Consider the following 7,682-nt stretch of genomic DNA (forward strand, 5'->3'; position numbering starts at 1 on the left):
AGGATCTGTAGTGTCATACTAAGCATTCTCTGTCTTGTAGCAATGAGTGTCTCTAGGGGAATTTTTAATTAGCTCAATTAATTATTAGGTTGTGCTACAAGCAAGCTTTTATGGAACCGTTTCCCCCCTGTATACCAAGCAAAAAGAGATCAAAGTAATATTGCAGAGGCAGAATTTTCTGAATACAGTAGATTGTTTCTTTTATTAAGGGAGAAATCACACAACAATCCATATCCATTCACACATACATGCCAGGACTAAGGAAATCAGGACTTAGCTTGGAATAGCTGGAGGCTGAACTAATAGCAATACTTACACAAGACAAGGCTCAACTCCAGATCCAGTTGTGAGGGGGATGGCATTGGATATGACTGTTCAGATGAGCGAAGGGAGGGGGGGGACACAGATGTACAGGAACCAGTCAGAGTTCACAGTGACAGAGTGTCCCTGTGTCTTCCAACTAGCCCACTAACAAAGGATTTTGGGGATCTTTTATAGGCAAAAACTAGCCTGAAGACAAAGATGTTTGCCCTACATCAAAGGAAATCAAATCTACATTGTAAAGGATTGCTTGTACTGGCCACATCCAAGGTGAGAATGAAGTTGTAAATCATCCTTATCGGGCTTGTCCAGCAAAACAGCCTGCCTCAATCACCTGTCTTCCTGACTTCGGAGGTGTTAAAGTTTCTCATTTGCAACTCCCAAGCTATTCTGTTTGATGTGTATATGGGGTAGTGTGGAAGTGACCACTTGCCTCAGAGATTATGGTTGCCCAGGGTACAGCATCCGTTTGGGGCCATAGGCACACACTCCAAAATTCAGAAGATTTCGGCTTAGCGTAACAGTCTAGTGTCCTTCTTGAACTATAATACTGAAGCTATTTGTAGCAGGGAATTCTACAGTTAGCCCTCCACATTTGCAGCTTTGACTTTTGCGGATTTGATTATTCATGGATTTGATTAATATGTTCTCTCTTGAAATCTCTAGATCCTCCAACATGACCCTATCGTCAACTTTTGCCAAAAATCACACAGGAAAACCTAGAAATTCCTAGAGAGAACACTTTTCTAGGCATTTGTAGGGCCTCCAGTACAATGCTATGGTCAATTTATGGCAGATATTGGTCATAGAGTTGCTCCAGAGGACCTAGAGATTCCTTGAGAGGTAAATAAATAGGGTTTTTTTATTTGCAGTTTTCCCGTTTTCCCACTTTCACAGAGATCCTATGCCCCTAACACCAGTGAATGTGGAGGGTCCACTCTAATTTCGTCACAAAAATATAAATCCCATTATTCCATAGTATAGAGCCATGGCCATTAATGTGGTATCAAAGCATTACCATTGTCTAATGAGGGTCTGTCTATCTATCTATCCAAAGTCAGCATTTAGACATTGTTGAAATATTTACCCTGTCCAGTGCAGGAACTTATGTGATGTTGGTTCCAGGCGTGCCTTCACGTTGGTTCTGACATATGACAACCCTAAGGGATCATGCGGTTTTCTTGGGAAGATTTGTTCAGAGGAGGTTTGCTGTTGCCTTCCCCTGAGGCCAAGAGCATATGACATGGTTCTCCAGTAAATTTCATGGCCAAACTGGGAATCTAATCCTTGTCTCAAGAGCCCTAGTCCAACACTCAAACTACTACACCATGCTGGCAAGCTAAATTTTAAATTTAAATATTGTGCTACCATTTTTAAAAAAAAAAAATCATATGCATGATAGAAATCAAATGGGTATTTTCAAGTAGTAGTTGGATGGAATATAGCCTCACAAAATAAAGATCTATTTCTGCTTGCACAGGACCAAAAGCTGCTACACAATTATACGACTTTGGTATTACTTTAACTGCCATGGCTTCATTGTGTGAATCCTATGATTTATTGTTTGGGAATATACTTAGAATCTGCTGGCCAAGAATTCTAATGCTTTAGTGTAGGGGGATCTATATACAGCCGATCTAGACAATGGAGAAATTGAAATAGTTAAAAATTTCCCATACCTTGGATCAAACATTGTCAGAAAAGAGACTACGGTCAAGAAATCAGAAGAAGACTAGGAATGGGAAGGGCAGTTATGAAAGAAGTACACAAGATCCTAAAGAGTAAATATGTACAACTGAGCACTAAAATTAGAATCATATAAGCCATTGTATTCCCCATCACCATGTATGGATGTGAGAGCTGGACAGTGAAGAAAGCAGGTAAGAAGAAAATCAACTCATTTGGGATGTGGTGCTGGAGAAGAGTGCTGAGAATACCATGGAATACCTTTTTCAGTTATATCTAACCATGAGAAACCTCCCCCCCACACACACACACATACACCTCCAAAGACTTCTCAAAGGCTTATGGGAAGGTGAATATAAAAAGCCTATTGATAATTTGATTCATTTGTATAGTGCAACTTGGAATACCTATCACTGTATAACAGATTTTCCTATTTGATAGCACCATATCTAATGGATACAAATCAAATGCAAGCTCACAAGAATGCCTTAAAATCTTCAATGGCGCTTTTAATGTAGGGGTGGAAACTATAAAGCCCTCCAGATATTGTTGAATTGCAACCACCAAGAGCCCTAATCAACATAGACAATGGCAAAGAATGCTGGGTTCCACATCTGGAAGGCTGGATGATTTCAGCCTTGGTTTTTAGGTGGGTTTTTCACACTTTTGTTCTCTCTAACATCATATAGACTAGATGTGCACATAATAAAGAACAGATGTTGATAGCCTCTGAGTCACTAAACTGAGCTCTTTGGTTCAAATCTGAACACCTCAGACAAACTTCCACATCCCAGGTGAAATATTTGGTATAAAATTGGGGTTTGGGTGGGTAAATGAGGTTAGCACCTTCTTGAAATATTAAATAAACGTCTTAAAGAATGACAGGCAGGCCAGTGGCAGGGATTTGGAGTATAAAGGCAGAACTATCACACACATCTTAGATCTAAAAGTGCTGTTTGTCCATACTCTTTTGTACAATATTATTGACAATGATGATAATGATGACTTCCTTATTTTTATTTTATTTTTTACTTATCTGGCATAGCACATGCTCCTGGCAAATGTTTGTGTCAAAACCAAAGTTCTCAAGAGGCTGGAACAACTCGTCTAGAAGGAAAGATTAAAATACTGTATTTGGAACTCTTAGGTTTGGGGGGGGGGGGAGATGTAAGTGACATGTATGATAGAGGTGTATAATGTTATGTATGGTGTGGTGGGAAGGGGGAGGGAGAAATGCTAGATCCTCCAGTGATGCAGAATGGTGGGAAATCAGAGAGGAAGGAAATCCTTTTAATTTATTGGAAGTCAAGCTTTGGAATTCACTGCCTCAGGGTGAAATGATACTGTACCAACTGATACCTTTAAAGTAAGATTAGAGACATTCATGGAGAACAAAGCTGCCAGTGAAATACAGTATATTATTTGTAGTATTGGAGCCAGGATGCTTCTCAATACCAGTTTCTGGATAACATAAACAGAAGGGTGCCAGTATGTACATGACTTGCTGGTAGGCTTCCATTCCATCTGTATGAACAGAATATTGGACTAGATAGGCCTTTGGTTGAATCCAACAAGGCTTTTCTGTTCTTATACTGTGTTCATATCAGCTGTAGATTTTTCCTTTCATTTTTACTCCACCATTTATCCAAGCAGCTCTACGCATACCTAGTACTCCCCACCCCTAGCACCAATCTTGTGGCATAAAACAGAGAGATGGTGAGTACCAAAGGTCACTTAAGAGGAGTTTCACCTGTCTGAGAGACGATTTACGCCTGCACTCCTTTAGTCATAGTGAGACAGCCAAAGCACTAGACCACACTGGCTATCACCAGGACTCCCAGACCTGCAGGAATTATTACCTGTAGCAGAAGTTGGAAAAGTTACTGTTTTAGACTGTAGACCCCAGAATCTCACAGCCAGTATTGCCACTGGTGATGTTGAGTGTGGGATTCTGGAAGATTTAGTCCACAAAAGCCATTTCTCCAAGCTCTGACCTAGAGTAGATAGGAGCTTGCATTCTCATGTAGTCACCCAACCATCTTTTATCCCTGCAAAGCCTAAACAGTAAAACAGATATGACATGGTTGCTACCATTGTAAGCAATAGCCCTGTTTATAAATAAATAAATAAATAAATAAATAAATAAAACAATGGCCTATCAGACTAAAGTTATCCCTTTAAATAAGGAGGGGACATCTGGTAACTATTAAACACGGACCAACCATCTATCTTAACTGTCCAGCTCATCTGCTATTGAATTAGACAATCTGATAGAAGACCTTATGTGATTGCAAAAGAACCCTATTTCAGTTGCATCACAGTCAGAAGATATATTATCCTCTTCTTTATTGCAGATTTCCATAAAGCCTTCTTAATACTACCAGTGAACATTCCCATATAAGTAAAATATTATTTGTGCAATCATTATACTGTAATTTGAACAGTATGCCAGGAATTACACAGTTTATTGTGAAACAAGCACTTGCTTAGCCTGAAAGTGGGGCGGAGGAGAATAGCTGTAATCTTCATTTTTTGGCACTGGCAAGCATGTTGTGATTTCTTGTTCCAAGTGAGCAGAAGCCCCACTTGGGGATAATAGCTGCCAGGGCTGTGCTGAACCAAATATTGTCAGTAAAGCAGCTGCTTAAAGAAGTCCCCAAGGAGTTGTCTCAATTGCCCAAAAAGCAATCAGGTCTTAGCAAGTCCCACCTGGGTTTGAGAGCCAGAGACCTGCGGAGATCCACTATGAAACAATATAGAACTGAATTAGGAGATCTTTAGCTATCCAGGTGTTAATTAATGACTACACTCATCCCTCCATATTTGCGGCTTTGACTTTTGCGTCTTTGATTATTCACAGATTTTATTAATATATTCTCTCTAGGAATATCTAGGTCCCCCAGCGCAACTCTATGGTCAATTTTAACCAAAAGTCACACTGAAGGACCTAGAAATTCCTAGATTAAATACTCCTCTAGGCATTTGTAGCTGCTCCAGTGCAATTCTGTGTCAATGTCTGGCAGATGTTGACCACAGAGTTTCACTGGAGGACCGAAAGATTCCAAGATAGGTGTTCTCTCAGGTAAAAACATAATGTTTTTGTTATTTGCAGTTTTTCCACATTCACAAGGGTCCTGTGCCCCTAACCCCAGCAAATGTGGAGGGATGAGTGTACATGCATTACAGCTCACCAGAGGTCAGACTAGTTAGGGTTCCTTGGAATTTATGGCTCAATAACTTCTGGAGGACTGCAGGTTCCCGCAGCCCTAGTACAGAATCTGAAAGGTCTTTCCAACTATAAATTTACACGATAAATAATGTTCATGATTAGTTTTTACACCTTTTACAAAAGAAACTGCACCCAAGTACTAATTTGAGTGCTTCCCTTGTAAAATTAACATATTGTCCATATTCATAAATTGCACAATGCAAACATTTCTGTCTTCATGAACAATTCACACCCAAATGTAGTCGGTGTCACATTGAGGATGGATTTCTCCTGCTTGTTTCTGCTGCTCCAGAGAATAGGACCCAAAACAATGGATGCAAGCTATAGGAAAAGAGATTCCACCTCAACATTAGGAGAAACTTCCTAATAGTAAGAGCTGTTCGACAGTGGAACACACTCCCTTGGGGAGTGATGAAGTCTCCTTTGGAGGTCTTTAAACAGAGGCTGGATGGCCATTTGTCAGGGGTCCTTTGAGAGTCCTTGCATGACAGAATGGGTTTGGACTGGATGGTCCTTGTGGTCTCTTCCAACTCTATGATTCTGTGATGCCCCTGACAAATTATACACGCACTGAGTAATTACAGCCTTTCCCCCAAACCTCTAAGACCAGGTAGATACTTGAAGATAAGGAGATAGATCTGAGCCCAAGAAATCACTTCCTTGAGAAGAATACAGTAAGCAAAACTTGGAAGCATGCATACAAGTTGTAACTTTATTCTTCTGTTCTTCAGTCAGTTTCTGTATACCTTCCATTCCTCCTTGTCCTTCCTATTTTAAATTCCCTTCTCTTTTTCCACTAATGCTTTCTTGGGAGAAATATCTGAAAGACAAAACTGGATAGTAGAAAAGTTGTAAGGGTGATACGGAGTTCTGATATCACAGAGAGCCATTGCTGAAGGAAGTATATCACAGGTTCATTGGAAGGTGGTAGAAGGATTGTGTAGAACAGTCTGATTCCAAGTCGTGGTCCCTGGACAAGTGCCATTCCCTGAACTTTTGGGTGCTGGTCTCTGACAAGTTTCCTGAAAAGAAAGAAACAAGTGCAGCCAATGAGCACCAATATTGCCCCAGTCTCTGGCATACTGAGAAAAAATAATTCCCATTAACAGACATCAGATAACCCAAGAACCACTGATATAGAAGACATTTTACACATCTCTTTTAAGAATAGTTCCTGATACAGGTTGCAGGACACTTGAACAATCCCACAAAATCTAGAGTTTATAGTTTTCTTCCTCTTTAGACATTTTCTGCTTTCTATTTCAGTTGAGCAGCAAGTCATCTTTGCATTCCATCATAAACAACATTGCACTCTTCAAATAACAGAGCTAAGGAATCTGCTGTATAACCCAAATATGATATGCCTGTTCTGCTTATCATAACTAATAACATTATGTCAGATACACAAAGTGATTTCATTGTAATTCAAAATAATTAAATCCAGAATAAATGTTGTTTTCATATTTTGTATAAACAATTATTAGTACACATTAGAACCTGCCCTTCAGCCATTAGGGTATAGGCCAGAATCCACTTGGGCAGTTATGAATGTTTCCCCTAGATTTACACATTTGTGACTGTTTCCTAGGATCTTATCACATGTGGTCCAAACGTCATCAAAACGTTGCAGAAATGTTGCAGAAGCACCAGGATGTGATAATCTGTGGTGCTTCTAAAGTGTAATTGAGGCTTCCTGCTATGTTCCTGTCATGGAATCGTTCGTGGGGAAGCCAGTAGGAGCCAATTTCTGAATAACAGGATAATCCCTGTGTATGCCCTAATTGAGGGAATGCATTGGGACCATGAAAGACCCCCAGTCCCTACTAGTTGGGCAGCACCTGCGGCAATCAATGAGATCCCCTGTCATTTGGGAAGCAGCAGATTGACATTTCCATCTCTCCTCATGTGAGCAATTTCCAGTGTAAGAGGGAATTTTAGGGATCTTGTTTTTGCCTGTTGCAATGGAGATTGTTCACAATACAGGGTTGGGAATCAACTCCTTCCCAAAATACAGGGGAATTTTACCTCCCCTGATTGCTGGCCAATAAGTTGGGATCGGTGCAGTTGGGTCAGGAGTCACTGCCTAGCTGTGTAATTACAGTGGTTATGAATTCATAAGTGACTACATGGATTCCAGCCATATAGATGGGGAAATTCACCAATCTTAAAACCCTAAGTTTTTTTTAAAAGAGAAATGTTTTTGAGTATACACCTTGTGGTCTGGATCCTAGAAAAATTGTGTAATTACACGAAACGATTTCATATGATGTCACACAAAACCTGCCATGAAAGTGGTCACAAAGGATTAACACACATCTTTTTACTTTTGGGATTTCAGTAACAATGCATTTCCAATATCACTTTTTTATTTGTGCAATTGCGTGTGATAATTATTTGTGCAATTACTTGCCATTTATTTGCGGGATGCTTTAAATGCGCTTTAATC

This window comes from Sceloporus undulatus, chromosome 2, assembly GCF_019175285.1.
Source record: "Sceloporus undulatus isolate JIND9_A2432 ecotype Alabama chromosome 2, SceUnd_v1.1, whole genome shotgun sequence".
Classification (NCBI taxonomy): Eukaryota; Metazoa; Chordata; class Lepidosauria; order Squamata; family Phrynosomatidae; genus Sceloporus; species Sceloporus undulatus.